The following is a 15,239-nucleotide window of genomic DNA, read 5'->3' as shown; positions in this document are numbered from 1 at the left end:
CGGGAGGCGAGGCCGCGGGCCGGTCTGGCGCCTCGGGGCGGGAGGACGCCGCCGCCGCGCGTGATGCGGGGCTCGCCCCAGAAGCGCCCCACCCCGCCGGCTGCGTCGCCGGGAGGCGGGCCCCCTCGGCGCGGAAGGGCTCGCCGGGGGCGGTGCGAGGAGCCCGGCAGCCCCCCGGGGCCGGCTGCGGAGTGCGCCCGCCCACCCGCCCCACCCGGTGGGAGCAGGGGCCGAGCCGAGCGCCCCCTCCCCGGCCGGGCACCTGGGCCCCACCTCTGCGGCAGGCCGGGCTCCAGGCTCGAGCTGCGGGGGCCGGGGCCGGGGCACGGCCGCCTCCCCCGGGGCGTGAGGGTGCCTTCCTGGTGCTGGGAAGCGGCTCCTCTCCCCGCGCCATGCCAGGCTCGGGGTGGCAGCCTTTCCTTCCAACAAGGGGAAGTTGGAGCTGAACGCCTTCTCCCTGTTGAACCGCACTTGCTCTCCCCCTTTCATTAACTGGGCAGGATTTGGGCTCGGATCTGTTCGGCACCTGTCAAGGGGGCTTCCGGGGAATGAACCTGCTTGATTTGTAATAAATCCATCTCCCCCCCGCACCCCCCATGCGCACACACAGTTGAGGGCTGAGATGTTGGATACCTGGTAGTTTCTAGGCCTTGGGGCCCCGCCTTTTTGGAAAGCAGAGTTGGGGGGGGGGGCTTGCATGGCTTGCAAAGGGACCGTTGCAACATTGCGCAGCTCTCCTCGGATGCAAGGCTGTGGCTGTTAGGCTGCCATCAGGGCCTCGAGATTCTGATGCTGTTCCTCCTGTCCTGTCCTGTCCTGTGCACAACAAGGTCAAGGTAGAGGCCATCTGACTCTTCTTGAGAAAGGAGTTTGAATTCTCTCCTTGGCTCCAAGGTATCTGAGGCTGAAGATGGCCCTTTTCTCAGGACTGAAGGGGAACCTTGCCCCTGAAGCTGGAGTGGTCTCAGGCATCTTGAAACATTAGCCTAACGAGGGGGAGTGCGGGCCACCTTCTGACTAGGGCAGGAATTCACAAGCTGTAATACCCAAAGGGGGCTGGGACTGGCGGTGAGTTTTGTGGGGACAAGAATGCCTCTCCTGCTGGCATCTGTTTTTCTGTGACAGGCAGGCTGCTTGCTCTCGGTTTGCTGGGTGCTGCTTCTGTGCAAGCTCCTTTTTCCCGAAGGACCCTGCCCCAGCCCAACAGCCCTCTTTGTCGAATCGCTGTTTAATCAGTTCATTCATTCATTCATTTTCATGCCGCCCCCAGTAGCCTGAAGGCCATCTGGGCAGTTAACGAAAATGGTAAAACAGCCTAAGTTTAAAACACCTTGTGCTTTGTTGTGGTGTCCTGTGAGAATATGCTCGGGGGAGCTGCTTGCCCCCAAGTCCCCGTTTTTCATCAGGAGGTCTCTGGTCCTGCTGGAAAAAGAAAATGAAGGGAACATGACTGGATGTTTTGGATCCTTGCGTAGCCGGGTGATGACGTAATCTTTTTGTAAGCATGTACTGAAGGAGGATCGATATGGCATGTGGGCAGCATCTACAGGCAGTAAGAGAAAGAGCAGGTGCTACAGCGCTTGCCTGCGTGCCCTTGAGGCGCCAAGCTGCGTTCCGGGTCTTTGCCATGCCGGGAGGGAGTTGCTCCGGCCACCCCTGCCCCTGAAGGGAGTAGCCTCGTGTTTGGCCAGTGCTGGAAGGAGAGAAGGCCGTTGTCCTTTCAAAGCTCTTTTTCCTTGCCAGCTGTGACGGGTGAAAGCGCACAACTGCTTACCAGGTTGCTGTCCCTCGAAATGGTCCTGAAACGAGGCGAACCCTTTTCAAAGGTGCTGCCACGCCAGGGCACTGTATGCGGAGCAAATACGTATCTGCCCAGGCACCTCCCGATCAGTGGTTGACTCCCTTGCGAGGTGGATGACGGAACTGGGGTCGTTCACGCCCAAAGGCCAAGTTGCCTCTCTGGCATTTCGTTGTTTCTCGCTGCCAGCGCAGTGTACCAGTGGCCAGCCTTGCAGTGTATCTCCCTCACTCCACCCAAATTCTTTTTGGGGGGTTAATTCCCCCCCCGATTCACAGGTATTGGTATGCATGTTTTAGATCAAAGCTGTTTACATGGCTGAAATTATATATGTAATTATATATGGGTACTCATCCCCACTGTCTAAGCCTCTGGGTTGTTTCTGACTTTCCCCTGTATTTTTCTCATTGTGTGTACATGTAACACCAGTTATCTCATTTTCAGATTAGCTGATTTCTGTCATCTTTCCGGTAGCTTGTTAACACAAATTTGACATACAGGAAGAAGTTTATGAGCCATTTGCTTTAGGTTTCTTTTCACTTCGCATAGAATGTGCCTTAACTTGTGGTGCTCAGTTGCATCTTGAGGAATCGGAAATATTTCCTGTTCCTTTATTAGTAACTATTGTTGTTATGTGTCATCGAGTTGTCTCTGCCTCATGGTGACCCCTATGAATGAGAGCCCTCTGAAATGCTCTATCCATGACAGCCCTGCTTAGCTGGTCTAAATTCAAGACTGGGCCTTCCTTTATGGAATCAGTCCATCTGTTATTTGATTTTCCTTTTCTTCTTTTGCCTTTGACTTTCCCTGGTTTGATCGTCTTCTCCAAAGAGTCCTGCCTTCTAACAACTAGGCTTACCATATGTCAATTTATTGGCCATTTTCCATATGCCATTTTGGATGCACCACTTCCCTTTTTCTATTACTTGGTAGAAAGTTAAGCTTTCTTCTGCTTAAACAGTAGTAAACGTTAAATGGATATTCAATGTCTTTTGGCCTGCACAAGCCTCTTGATTTATTTTTGTCATTTTAGTTCTGCATTCTTCTTCCCTTTACCAAATGTTTCAACCTCACAATACTTAATCTCAGAGGAATCTTTATGACTATTGGAGAGCTCGTACTTTATTCAGACATTTAAAATTTGCTTTTGTATGTGTGCTTCACAGTAACAGGGAAAAGCTGTCCTTCTGTAATGTCCTGAGTTTTTCAGATTCCTGTTAAATAATGATATGTAGAGCTTCGCTTGGCAGTGGCAAGTCCAAAATTCTGGTTGGCACTTCCAGGTTGGTTCAGGTCACTCCTCTCCTATCTGAAAAGGACTGCATCGGTTGACAGATGGCTTTTTGGCCTGATACTTGCCTTCACAAATGTAAATGACCCTGGGCCCAAATGCTTGAAAGCGCTCCTCTTTTTATATGAGCCTGCCTCTGCCTTAACGTCCTTCATTAGCTCCTTACTCTGCTTTCCATTGGAAGTATGCTACATAAGCAGAATGAGAGGGCTTCCTTTGTGGTGGCACCCTGACTTGGCAGAACTCCCTGGAAAGCTATGCAGGGCATTTTATTAACATTCTTTAAGGACGTTAAGATATGTCTTTTAACCTAGGAATTTTAATTAGTCGAACATTTTAGTCTGCATTTGCCGTTGAGACTGTAATTAATTTTTTTTCTGTTGTCTCTTGGTATGGTTGTTGGTTGTATCTTATTTGGTTTTAATTTAATGGCTTTGAGAATGACATGTGATGAAGGAAGCATAGAATTATTATTGGGTATCATTGGTATCATATTTTATAAAATTATAAAAGGCATCATATTTTACCTAATTTCAAATTATTTTAATTGTATTGAGATTTTTAGTAAGTTTACACAAATTATTTTAACAAATAAATTCTTGCCAGTTCAAATAAAGTGTCCGTTGTCATATCCTCCACATACACAATCATAATAGTTATCTGCACGCTCGTCTTGGACATTCGGCTTGTGAATTGTTTCTGGTGGTTGCAGTATTGGTTTAGACAGCATATGCTACTCACCTGAGGCTTGCACATTCAGCTCACCACTCGACTGTGATTTTGGCTTCTGGGCGAAAGAGGGACGCTTATGCACATCCTCGATCTCCTGATGCGGCTCTGGCAGGTGGCTTTACCAGAATCGTTTGTTTGATTATGAAAATGAAAGCAGCAGTTGTGTCGCCGACGCATTCAGAATGAATCGTGAAACTGCTCGTAACGCTATGGCTTGTGTTAGTCAAATGGCAGTATCTAAGTCATTGGATGGATTAAGCAAGTATTGGCCAAAACGGGATTGCCTGAGGTAAAACCAGTCCTCCAGAGGCTCCAGCATCGCCAGAAGCATGGTGCATTGGCCACAGGGCAACGGTTTTGTGGAACACCCTAACGACGATGCACGGGCCGGGCCATACGGAGGCAAGGGTGCGCACGGCTGCCCGGCTGCTCATTCCCAGAATGCAGAATAGCCGAGCAACACCCGATCTGGCCATGTGCAAAGTGGCTTTTCCCCTTAGTGAGTGAGTGTTTAAACTTCAGGTGTGCTGCCAAGTCTTCTATTATTCCTTTTATTTGTTTATCATTAAACTTATATCCTGCTGTATTGATCCAAGGGCCCTCTAAGCTGATTACAATGAGATAAAAATACGGTATAGCAATAAAAGCGATCGATTGAAACGCACAACAGTAGACAAAAGAACAATAAAATAAAACAGTACACAGTTGAGGGATAATAATTTATAACAGTGTAGATTAAAACAGCGATATCACTAAAATTATCAAAATAAAATTAGTTATTAAAATGCCTAGAAAATAAAGTTGTTTTCACCTGGCACCAAAAAGATTGTAATGAGGGTGCCAGCTATATGATACCAACTTTACCTTTAAAAGGTATCATATTTTACCTATTTTCAAATTATTTCAATTGTATTGAGATTTTTAGTAAGTTTACAAGCCCCTTTGAATTTATGTATAAAGAGAAGCTGTGTAGAACTTTTGGAATTCAATGAATAAAAAGCAGGAGAGAGGAAGAAATAGTCCCAGAAAATAGTAACACAGGTGTCGGGGAGTGGGAAGTGAGGAATGTTCCACTGAGCAGAAAAGCTCTGGCATCTGCCTGCTAGAAGCCTCATTCTTGAATGTCTGTTCAAGACTCAGAACAAAAGGAGTTTGAACAGACATTCTTGAAATTATTTGCTCCTAAAAGCAGGAGAACTTGTGACACTGTTTTTTGTGGAGGACAGAGTCTGTTGGTGTATCTGTTAATGAAAACCTCCTTCTTTTACTTTCTACTCTTTCTCTTTAGCTGCTGGAAACTGGCATTTCAATCTCTTGTGAAGAACCTGTGATTCACACGACCCCCAGACCTCTGAAAGCATAAGCAGGGATGAATTTTTAATACTAGTGCAGAGCGCAAATCAAACCGAAGGTCCAAGTCAGCCCACATTGGCTGAGAGATAATCACTGTTGCCTGCCCAAAATTTACAGTTTCTTCATGTGACTAACACCTCATCTACTCCCTGCTTTGTATGCATAAAGTGTGTTTGTGCAGATTTTCTCCTCCAGCAAGCAGGACTTTTTTTCAATTTCAGAACTCATTATCAGAAATTCCTTTTGTAAGCAAGGGCTCGCAGAAGACTCTATCCCCCCAAGCAGGCAACATCCCGAGGGAGGGATGCAGAACGGCAGAAGCAGTGCTTGATGTTTATATGCAGATTCTCACGGAGGGGAAGGAAGGCCTGTTGGTGCAGCAAGCCAGCCCCTGTGACCCCTCAGACTACTCCGGATCTTCCCCTTGCGCACTGGGCAGACTTCATTGCCTGGCGCTTGCTTGGGGTTTGGTAACGAGGCATCAAGGAGCTCTCCTGTGCAAGTTTGCACAGAAAAGAGACCTGCAGCTGTCTGGGACATGGAGCTGCGGACCTTTTTCTGTCTGAGCATGCTTAGGATCGTGTCCTTAATTGCTTGCCAGCTCCTCTAGCCTCATCTTTGCCCTTCTCCCGTGCAGCTGGAGGAGAAGTGTCTCCACTTGATCTGCAAATGAGACAGTAGCAGATGCAGGTGGGAGTTCCGTGCCCCCTTGAGTAAGTCTGAGTGCAGTGGGACTTCTGAGGAAGCATGTGCAGGATCGGCCTCCTACTCCCCTTCCCCTCATTTCACTTACATTGCGCTGAATTGATGACTGTACACAGGAATCGGGGCATCTGCACTGGCTGTTCAAGAGCTCGGTACTTCTGTCAAAGTAGTGGGGTGTGGACTGCCTGTTTGTTAGTTACTGACAGATTGTGTGGCATCACCCCCCCCCCACACACACACACACATGTGCGCACCTGGCAGGAAAATAAGAAATGGCATAGCCTTAGAATGAGGGACGACCTGATACTTGCTGTTCTTTTCCTTTATCAATACTCTCTGTGATGAAGCAAGAAGTGGCAAGACCTTTCTGTATCTGATCAGATCCTGCCTTTCCATTCCTCTTAAGTGAATAGTTGAAACAGTTAACCATGGCTTGACTGCAGGTATGCCTTCAGGTACTCTGAAGCCCCAGAATAATTAAAACGGTTCCAGCTTCCAGGAGCTCATGACCATTTTGAATGGGAAAGAGATGTTGCAGGCCGGGATCTCAGAGTGATTGGGCGGAACAGGAGAGCACTCCAGGGGCGCAAGAAAGCCGCCTGCCCTGCATAGACAATAATACGATTTGCTAAATATGCACTTAGGTGAAACTCACGTGCACCAGAGGGCTCTCACCACCTTGTTGGTGCTCTTTGAGCAGGCCTGAAAGTCATCCTTGTTCTGTTTTTAACTTTTGATGTTGGTCCGCTTCGTTAAATTGCTGCTGCTTAAGATAGGTTTGAAAAATCGATTTAGGGTTGGACTCGGATTTAGTCACATTTAGACCCATTGAAATCAGCTGGACTGAAATTACCAGCAAACAACTGGTGCTGCTGTGTTTTATAATGTATTTATTATGCTTTAAATTTATGTGTTACATCTCTATGCGGTCCAGTAGTTTGTGTCACGGTCTTGAGAGCACCCCCTTCTATTGGGCAAAGTGTACTCCTTTCCCAGAGAGTTGAACTAGAATTCACCTCAGTTGGGGGTTGCTTTCACAATGCTTATTTCGGGGCAGGAGTGTGTCTATCGTGGACGAGCCTTTTTCACATTGCACTGTCTTTAGGTTATTTTTGATGGTGGCATTTGCCAGTTACAGCTTGCGTTGATTTTATGTGGTTTGGGGGCTTCAGTGATGTATTTCTATGTGCACAAGTCACGTAGAAACTGCTTTTTGCCATGGGAAGCAATCCATAAATTAATAAAGATGATTATGCTGATAAACACCTTTAGAAGACCTGTGTCCTTGAAAGACAATATGAAAATACTGGAATAAATAATAAAAACTGTGTTTCCTTACGCTGATAATGAGGAAAAGAGGATGGGTCCTTTCTTCTCTAACTTGAGCATGTCAGCTTGCCCGGCAAGTTCACACCAAGCCCCCTGCCTCCCGTTGAAACGTGTGGCTGGCCGCATGCGAAGAAATCAGATGTCACACCGGAGCGCCATCCATTGCCTTGGCTGCTGAGTGTGGGAGAGCTTATGCATGTTCCCACCCACACACTCCGTAGGGCATAACTCCCCCACATACTGGGTTGTATCCAAAGAGGCATTCTTTCTTCCTCCAGAGAATGGAGTGTTTTACATGCAATCCACCGTGCTTAGTGGCTGCGCAGAATATATGAAAACGTCTCCCCTCACAGCTTTTGTGAAGTGAGCAAGCAAGGAGCATCTAGGAAGCAGGTCAGGCAGTAAGACACTCAGGACAGGGTTCTGCCTGTTTGTCTTACATAGCTCTGTACATTGATTTTGTGATGCAACCATAAAAGCGAAATCCTTAATTTCTGCTTGGTCACTGCCTGTGTGAACTTTACAAGTTGCCACTGGCAGCATGCCTTTTGTGGCCTGGACTGCTGCCAACTCAGAAGCAAAACAGCAACAGCAACAACTGCAGAAAACAGCAAAGATGTTAAATGCAGTTAAACAGAGAACGATTAATTATGTTAAGGACTGAGAGAGCAAGGTAACTTCACCTGGCATGTAAAACTTATGGTGCTGGGAAAGCATGTCCATGAGAACATGAGGCCGCTTGGCTTGATCCCACACAAGTTTCTGTTCCCACAGTGGCCCGCTAGACCTCTCAGTAGGAAGCTTGCAAGCAGAGCATGACTGCAATCGTAGCCTCTTCTTCGTGCTCCCCAGCACCTGGGATTCAGAGGCATGCAGCTTCTGCTGTTGGAGGTGCTGCATGGCTGTCATAACTCGAGCCCATTGAAACACTTCTCCAATTGCAAGGCCTTCTCCTCAGACCTGTTTGCCTGACCTCGAATAATGGGGATAAAGACAAGGGCCTTGGAAGATTATCAGAGGCCATTTGTAGGATAAGGCAACCCTTGTCCTTTCTATAGGAAAGAAATTGCTGCTTTCCTTGTGTTCTACACTTGATGCTTTTCTTTTGCCAACTTGAAAACAAATACATTGCCTATCTTTTAGTTTTTTTACCCAAAGTTGATAGCTATTCTGCCCTTTGCTTTTATATCCTTTATTTTGGGTCTGTAAGATGCCTACAGCCAAAATGCATACAATTGAAACCTTTCATGACTTTACCTTCCAGTAGTTTTTCTCCCATCCTTGGTTGCCAAAAATGTATTCCATCTGAAATGTCAGCTTTCCTCCACTATTTCAACCTTCTTCAAATAAACTCTGAGAAGCCAGGACACTTATATTTGTTAAGCACTTCAGAACATACATTCTTGCAATCTGAGTGGACAAGGGGAGGGCATATGGTCCCAGAGAGACCATGGGATATCTCCATGGGAGAATAGGCTAATAAGACCCCCAAAAGTAGGCATAAAACCTTTTACCTAGGTGCCACCTCCTGCTGATTAAGTTAGGTGCATGCAGCTCTTTGGAATGTGAAGCTTCACTGTTCTGGGAGAGCATCTCTTTTCTGCTTTCAAAGCTGCATAAGCCCACATGTAGGTGTTCTAACACCCTTCCTCCAAGTCACTGTTCTGTACCAGTGCTGCTACCTACCTACTGTGGAAAAAAAGGCTCCAGGGCTCTATAGAAGCATAACATGCCAGATGGTTTGTACTGAACACTGAATTAAAAAAAAATATTTCCAGCTGCCTCCATTATTTGGTTGATGCCCCTTAGACTATCTGTCCCATCCTTATACCCCAGTGGAATGCTAGGAATGGTAAGACCTATTCAGTGAAATAGGAGGACCCTGCATGAACAGGATTGCCTAACGCTACATTTCTCAGTCAGGTACTTTCCCATGGACTAGAAGTCTTTCTGGAAGTTTTAAAGCATTCACTGTTGTGACATTTTTTTAATTCTTAAAAGTTTTCATTGGAACCCTGTTTATTTGGTTGAATTGAGAGAGAGAGAGAGAGAGAGAGAGAGAGAGAGAGAGAGAGAGAGAGAAATGCCTCTCAAAGGTTGCTACCTCTTCACTGTAGAAAGTTGGAAGGGCTTTCTTAGGTTGAATGTGCAGTTGGAATATAATATGGCATCCAGAACATAGGTTTGGAGGCATGTAACTGTCCTGCAGCAGCAGGGTCTGGACTCGATGGCCTTCATGGTCCCTTCCAACTCTACTGTTCTATGATCTACCATGCGTTAAAGAGTAGAATATCTGTACAGTAGGCAATAGCATAAAATAGTTTTTACAATAAATAACTAAACTGAAGGATCTAAGATAATAGCTGACATATCCCTTAATAAGCAGGATAAAGGAGTGCCATTTGAAAAGCATCTGAACTGCTGTTTGTAGTCACTGTGGAAGACAGTGGGACTCACTAGGATGGAACAAAAAGAATGACCAAGCTTTTCTGCTCTTCCTGGAAATGGACAAAGAGCCTCACTCAGGATAAACTCCCTCTACCTCCACTGTCTAACAATGGGCTGACTCCTTAAATCTAATTTCTAAAACCTAAGACTTCAAAACCACAGTTAGTTGTTTAAGATTCCCAAACAGAGTGTTTATCCTTTTCTTGACCAGTGCATTACATTGGTGTAACGCCCCATTTTTCAACATCCTGTAGGCCAAGAATAGGCAGCATGGTGCCTTCCACATCTTTTATTTATTACTGATTTATTTGATTTGTATGCCACCCAACTAGCCATAGGCTTTCTGGGCAGCCAACGTACAATCAAAGAATAAAATACAACAATACAAAAAGACAAAAATGTCAATAAATTCATAATTTTAAAATAAGTGATAGCAATAAAAATAAATATATAAAATAAATACTTAACAAAACTTAATAAACAGAGAGGAGATAGAAGCTGAAATAATCCAGTAAAGCATATCATTAACAATAAAAAACCCCAAGTTTACAGTTAAATTGGTAGCAACAGCAAATTTAAAAACAAGCCCTTTGGATTCTACCCTGCATCAGTCCCAGCCGACATGGGCAATGCTCTGGGAGTATGTAATCCAGAATCTCTGGAAGCCACCAATTAGCCTATCACTGCTGACTGTGCAAAGTGAGAAGCAGACAGAAAGAGGAATAATTTGACTGCTGTCAACATTAATCAGTAGACTCTGCCACTTTCTTCTAAATGACTTGGTATTAGAATATTGCTGATACACACACTGAGCATCATATTGTGTCCTCGGCACCTCTGCCCGAATGAGGGCTGGAACTCAGGTCACTTCCAGCATCTTGGGAACTTCTGGAGCATTCAAAGAGCTCACCTTCTAGGTTTCCTTGTCCTTTAGGGCCAGCACAGTGCCAAAGATAAAATCGCACCCTTGTCTCCCAAAATCGTTTCTTTCGTGAATTATGCAAAACTGCACTGGAGAGGCACACTGCCTGCTCCTGTGTGATGGATGCAGGAGGGGCCCGCACTTGCTCTTGCTGTGGTTTTTTGTGCTCCAGCTGAGAAGGTGCCGCTTGTTCCTCAGTGCAGCCTTCTCAGGTTCCATGCAGTGCGTTGTTGGCGGGTAGAACAAGAAGAGATTCCTGAGACTGCTGCAGGTATTAGAAAGCCTCCAGTGACCCAGGACGGGCTTGTGTGTTGGCAGTTGGTGTTCTCGGCAGTCAGCGAATCATTTTGTGAGCCGTGGTCACCCTGGGTAGAAGTTTCTTCCACTTCAGGAGTATAGCCCTTCCTGTACCTTTGCACGCCGGCATGGTCTGTGCGCCCAGATGCTACAGATCAGGGGGACTTGTTTTCTGGTAGAAGTGGATATGTCTGCAATAGTGGAACGGAATGAACTGGTGTGTCCTTCTTCAACAAATGTGTGCCGTGAAAGGGAGGCAAGGTTCAGTTTGAGTCCTGGATGCATGCACACTTGCGTGCTCCTAAGACTGAATCCGAATTTCCAAGAATTAGGAGGACTACATTTTCCCTCTATAGTAAGGCAGGATGGCATGCCTGGTGTACCCCTGTTTTATCTTCAGTGCGTTCTTGTGAGGTGGCTCAAACTGAGCAACATTAAGCAGCGGAGTAGAGATTTGAGCCTGGCTGTTCACAGTTGTGATTCAACTCTTTGGACCAAAGTAATCTATTTAGACAGCCCTTTATCCTGAGTTTATTTAAAACTTTTATATGCCATCCCTTATGCATGACCTAAGTTTAGGGTAAGGACTGTGTCCTAGAAGGCAGCCTGTGAATACTGTTACACACAAATAAATCACAATCTAGTATCATTATAAGTGGTAACTGAAGAATGATCCGTTCTTGGCTCTCCCTTATTATTGATTCATCTTCCATTGTACTTCAGCCCAGTTGTGTGTCCATCTACCCTCTGGGCCTCTTCAGTTGCTAGCTCTTGATTGAGGCGAGGTCGTGGGCTGCTCCATTGTCCTCCATGGTGCTTCTGTGGTGATTAACAATGGTAAAATATTGCACAGCAGCCCCTTAGTCCTGGAGAATCCAAGCTGGCTCATGCACATCTCTGGCTCAAAGGAGTTTCTTTTGCTCATGCATTCATAGAATAGTAGTGTCGGAAGGAGCCAAGAAGACCATTGGTCACCATCCCACACAGACGACTGTCCAGTTTTCCCTTTCGTCTATAGTGTGGGAGAACCCACAACCTCTCCGGAGATGGAAAAGTCAGACATGGTTGGACTTGGGTCTCTTGCACCGATTTAAAGCACAAACTTCAAACTGTGAGGCTTGTTCAAGTCAGCCATCGATTCCAGCTGGTAGGTGATCAGTGAAGGTAAAGAAGCAGGCTCCTTTTATCTTAGAAAAGAGTGGTTCTTGTTTGTTTATATCAATAATGACTGCTAGCTATCATCACTGGTGAGGAAGCTTGCTTCAGGCGCCCTTGTGGGAAGAGAGCAGTAGAATAGATGAAGGAGGAATTGCTGATGGCAAACAAATTGTAAAATTCAGAACAATGACTGGCGGCTGGCCAGAGGCTAAACTTCTAAGGAAACAAATTATGATCTTCCTGAGCAGGGCAAAGTTTGACTTGCAAGCAGGAAGCAGTGGAACATTTTCCCAGTCCCTGGCTTTCCCTGTGGAAGGATCTTCAGGGGGCTGGAGAGGCGTGCTCTAATGGGTCTTGCTCAGCGGCAGCCTGTGCTCAAGGCAGCCTGTTTGCACCAAAGCAAGAGAAGTCATGCCAGCTAGTGATCCCAGACGACCCCAAGTGCGAGGAGGGCATCATGCATATCTGATGAAAATGCTTCATCGTAAACAAAACAGAGCGGTATCCACACAAGCTTAAAGGGGGAGCCCTGAAAGAGGATTTCATGAGTGCTTTGAATTTCCAGAGTGCTTCACATGAGTGCCCGATCATCCTTAAAGAGCAGCTTGTAAAACAGGATAGTCGTAGTGCATTTGGAGTGCAGGATTGCTGAAGAATATTGTGGCTGGTCTACGGTCAGCTAGACCAGCCACAAGAGTCGCCGCTTGAGGGTTCAGTTTCTAGTTCATGCTTCTGACTATTCCATCCGTTTCGTTCAAGCTGTTGTCCTCCAGGTGTGTTGAACTGCAGTTCCCATCATTCCCATGGTGGGAGTTTCAGTCCGTGCACATCCAACTGGGGAGCTGCAATACGTTAACATCTCTCTTATTCTTGCTTTTGAACATAAGCCATCGCTTTTGTTTCAGAGGCACCGGTGAGGAGGTATTGTGCTACAACAGATCACCTTGCAGTAGTCTCTAAAATGAAACCCCAGCTCTAAGTAGAGGCCAATGGGAACAGAGCTAGCGGTGACTGATCAAGAAAGGAATCTTGGGGCTGTGGGGGCCAGCTCAGTGAAAGTGCCCATGCCGTGCGTGGCTACCGTGAAGACGTTTTTCTTCCTCTCCCATAACACTAGAATCCAGAGTCGTGCCACAAAGCTGACTGGTGGGAGATGAAGGAGAGATAAATGGAAGCACTTCTTCATACAGGGCATAGTTCAACATGGAATCCACTGCCACGGGAAGTAGTGATGACTGCCTGTTCGCACAGTGTAAAAGGAGATAAGACCCATTCGTGGAGGAGAAGGCTACCAGTGCTACTAGCCTTGCCGACCATGTGCCAATTCTGCTAGCTGAGTCAATATGCCTGCATGCACTGACTGCCGCGGAGCTTAGACAGATGGAACTTTTGCTTCTTGCTTGAGGGATCCTTTTGGCAGTTGGTTTATTTATTTATTTAAAACATTTCTATGCCACCCCATCGCAACAAAGCCTCAGGGCGGCTCACAACATTCATAAAAACTGCAATTAATAATTTAAAAACTGGTCCCATCTCAACGATATATATTAAAATCTATATATACAATAATAAATTAACAGTTAAAATAACTTTTAAATAAAAACATTTTCGCCTGGCGCCGAAAAGCAAATAACGACGGCGCCAGGCGGACCTCTCTGGGGAGCGCATTCCATAGGTGGGGCGCCTCCGCAGAGAAGACCCTCCTCCGGGTACTCACCCTCCTAATATCATTCACGGAGGGCTCCCGGAGAAGGGCATCCGCTGCCGATCGTAGGGGGTGGGAGGGCATGTATGGACGCAGACGTTCCTTTAGGTAGCCAGGTCCCAAGCCGTTAAGGGTTTGTCACCATGTGAATGGAGTGCTGGACTGGATGGACCATTGGTGTAACCAAGAATGACTTTTCCAATGTTCTTAATTTGCAGAATTTCAGTGACTAAAATCTGTATTCTGTCAAGTAAGTGGAACTGATCATTGGGAATTGAAATGGCCCCTTGATGCCAGTTGAAAGGCTTTCTGAAGACACCCTTTGAGGAAGATCTGCTTCAAACATGCTTGTCCTTTAGTCAGGAATTCCATGGAGCATGTGATCTGGAGAGGTACATGTGCACAAGAACTAACCAGCAGTAGTAATCCTTAATGTGCTCTAACTATTCCATATCCTCAATCAGGGTGGATTCTTCTCCCCTTTCAGTGTAGCTAAAGAGACTCTCATTTGTGCTAGTGACTTTACACAAAGAGGTTAGCCTAATTTTGCTAACATGATTAATGTAAGCTTAACTAAAAACCCATTTTCCTGGGCTAAGCTCTGGGTGGATTGAGCATCTTGGTGAATTGTTTCTTCCGCTTTACATTTGCAGCTTTCAGTGGACACGTATCCTGAGAAGTCGAGATACTTCCCTGGTGGTATTTGACTATCACTGTTTCTGATATCAGATTGGGTTCACTTGTTCTTTTGCTCAGGCGCCAACCAGTTTGCTCTTTGTCCTTTGTCGAGGGGCACTGCTGACAGACATGGTGCATTGAAATATAAGCAGTGAACAAATCCCTAAGGACACGGCAGGTGTTGGTAATTCCTGAAATGGTGTTGCCTGAGAGGATGTGGGGAGAGAGCTCTCCTCTGGGTTTGTGGAAGGGTTGGCAGCTGGGCTTGTGGCTTTTGCTCTGTGGCCTTTTGTGGCTGTAGCTTAGCAGACTGCCTGCAGACCCGGACCAGCCTCCCGCCAAAGGCATGTGACAGGGAGAATCATTACCTGGTCTCTGTTGTAGACCTTTGACACACTGGAGCGGTTTTACCTGTGGGTTGTAGGTGACATGCTGCGTCCTGTCGCTTGCTTTTGAAGGGCAGCTGCTGCAGATGTGGCTTTTCTTATGCCATCAACCTGCCCCATTCACAAATTTTTATGGGAGGTCTAGATAGTGTCATCTTCTGTTTATAACCCTCCTGTTCCCCCCCCCCCCCAATTCCAGCTTTCTGTGTAAAAGCACTTCAGCAGGAAGAGATGGAATAGTTGCCCTGAACCTTTTAATAGTAACCCTAGAAGACCTCAGTCTAAAACCACCCATGTTCTGACCTGGTTACCAGCCTGACCTCGCTGATCTGCCATTTCCCAACATTGGATGGGTATAGCAACAACGGTAGCAGCCACAGCAGTGACACTGTGAACTTAGAAGTCCCTGATGGCAATCCTTAGATATCGTTAATTGT

At 46.3% G+C, this 15,239-nt stretch overlaps 1 protein-coding gene across 2 annotated transcripts in view; it reads left to right on the top strand.

The window, feature by feature from the left end:
- Positions 1–15,239, top strand: part of FAM219A (family with sequence similarity 219 member A) — a 55,414-nt gene that overhangs the window by 483 nt on the left and 39,692 nt on the right. The window lies entirely within an intron of this gene.

Source organism: Varanus komodoensis, unplaced genomic scaffold, assembly GCF_004798865.1.
Source record: "Varanus komodoensis strain SLA01 unplaced genomic scaffold, ASM479886v1 scaffold43, whole genome shotgun sequence".
Lineage (NCBI taxonomy): Eukaryota > Metazoa > Chordata > Lepidosauria > Squamata > Varanidae > Varanus > Varanus komodoensis.
This window is presented reverse-complemented; position numbering and strand designations above follow the sequence as displayed.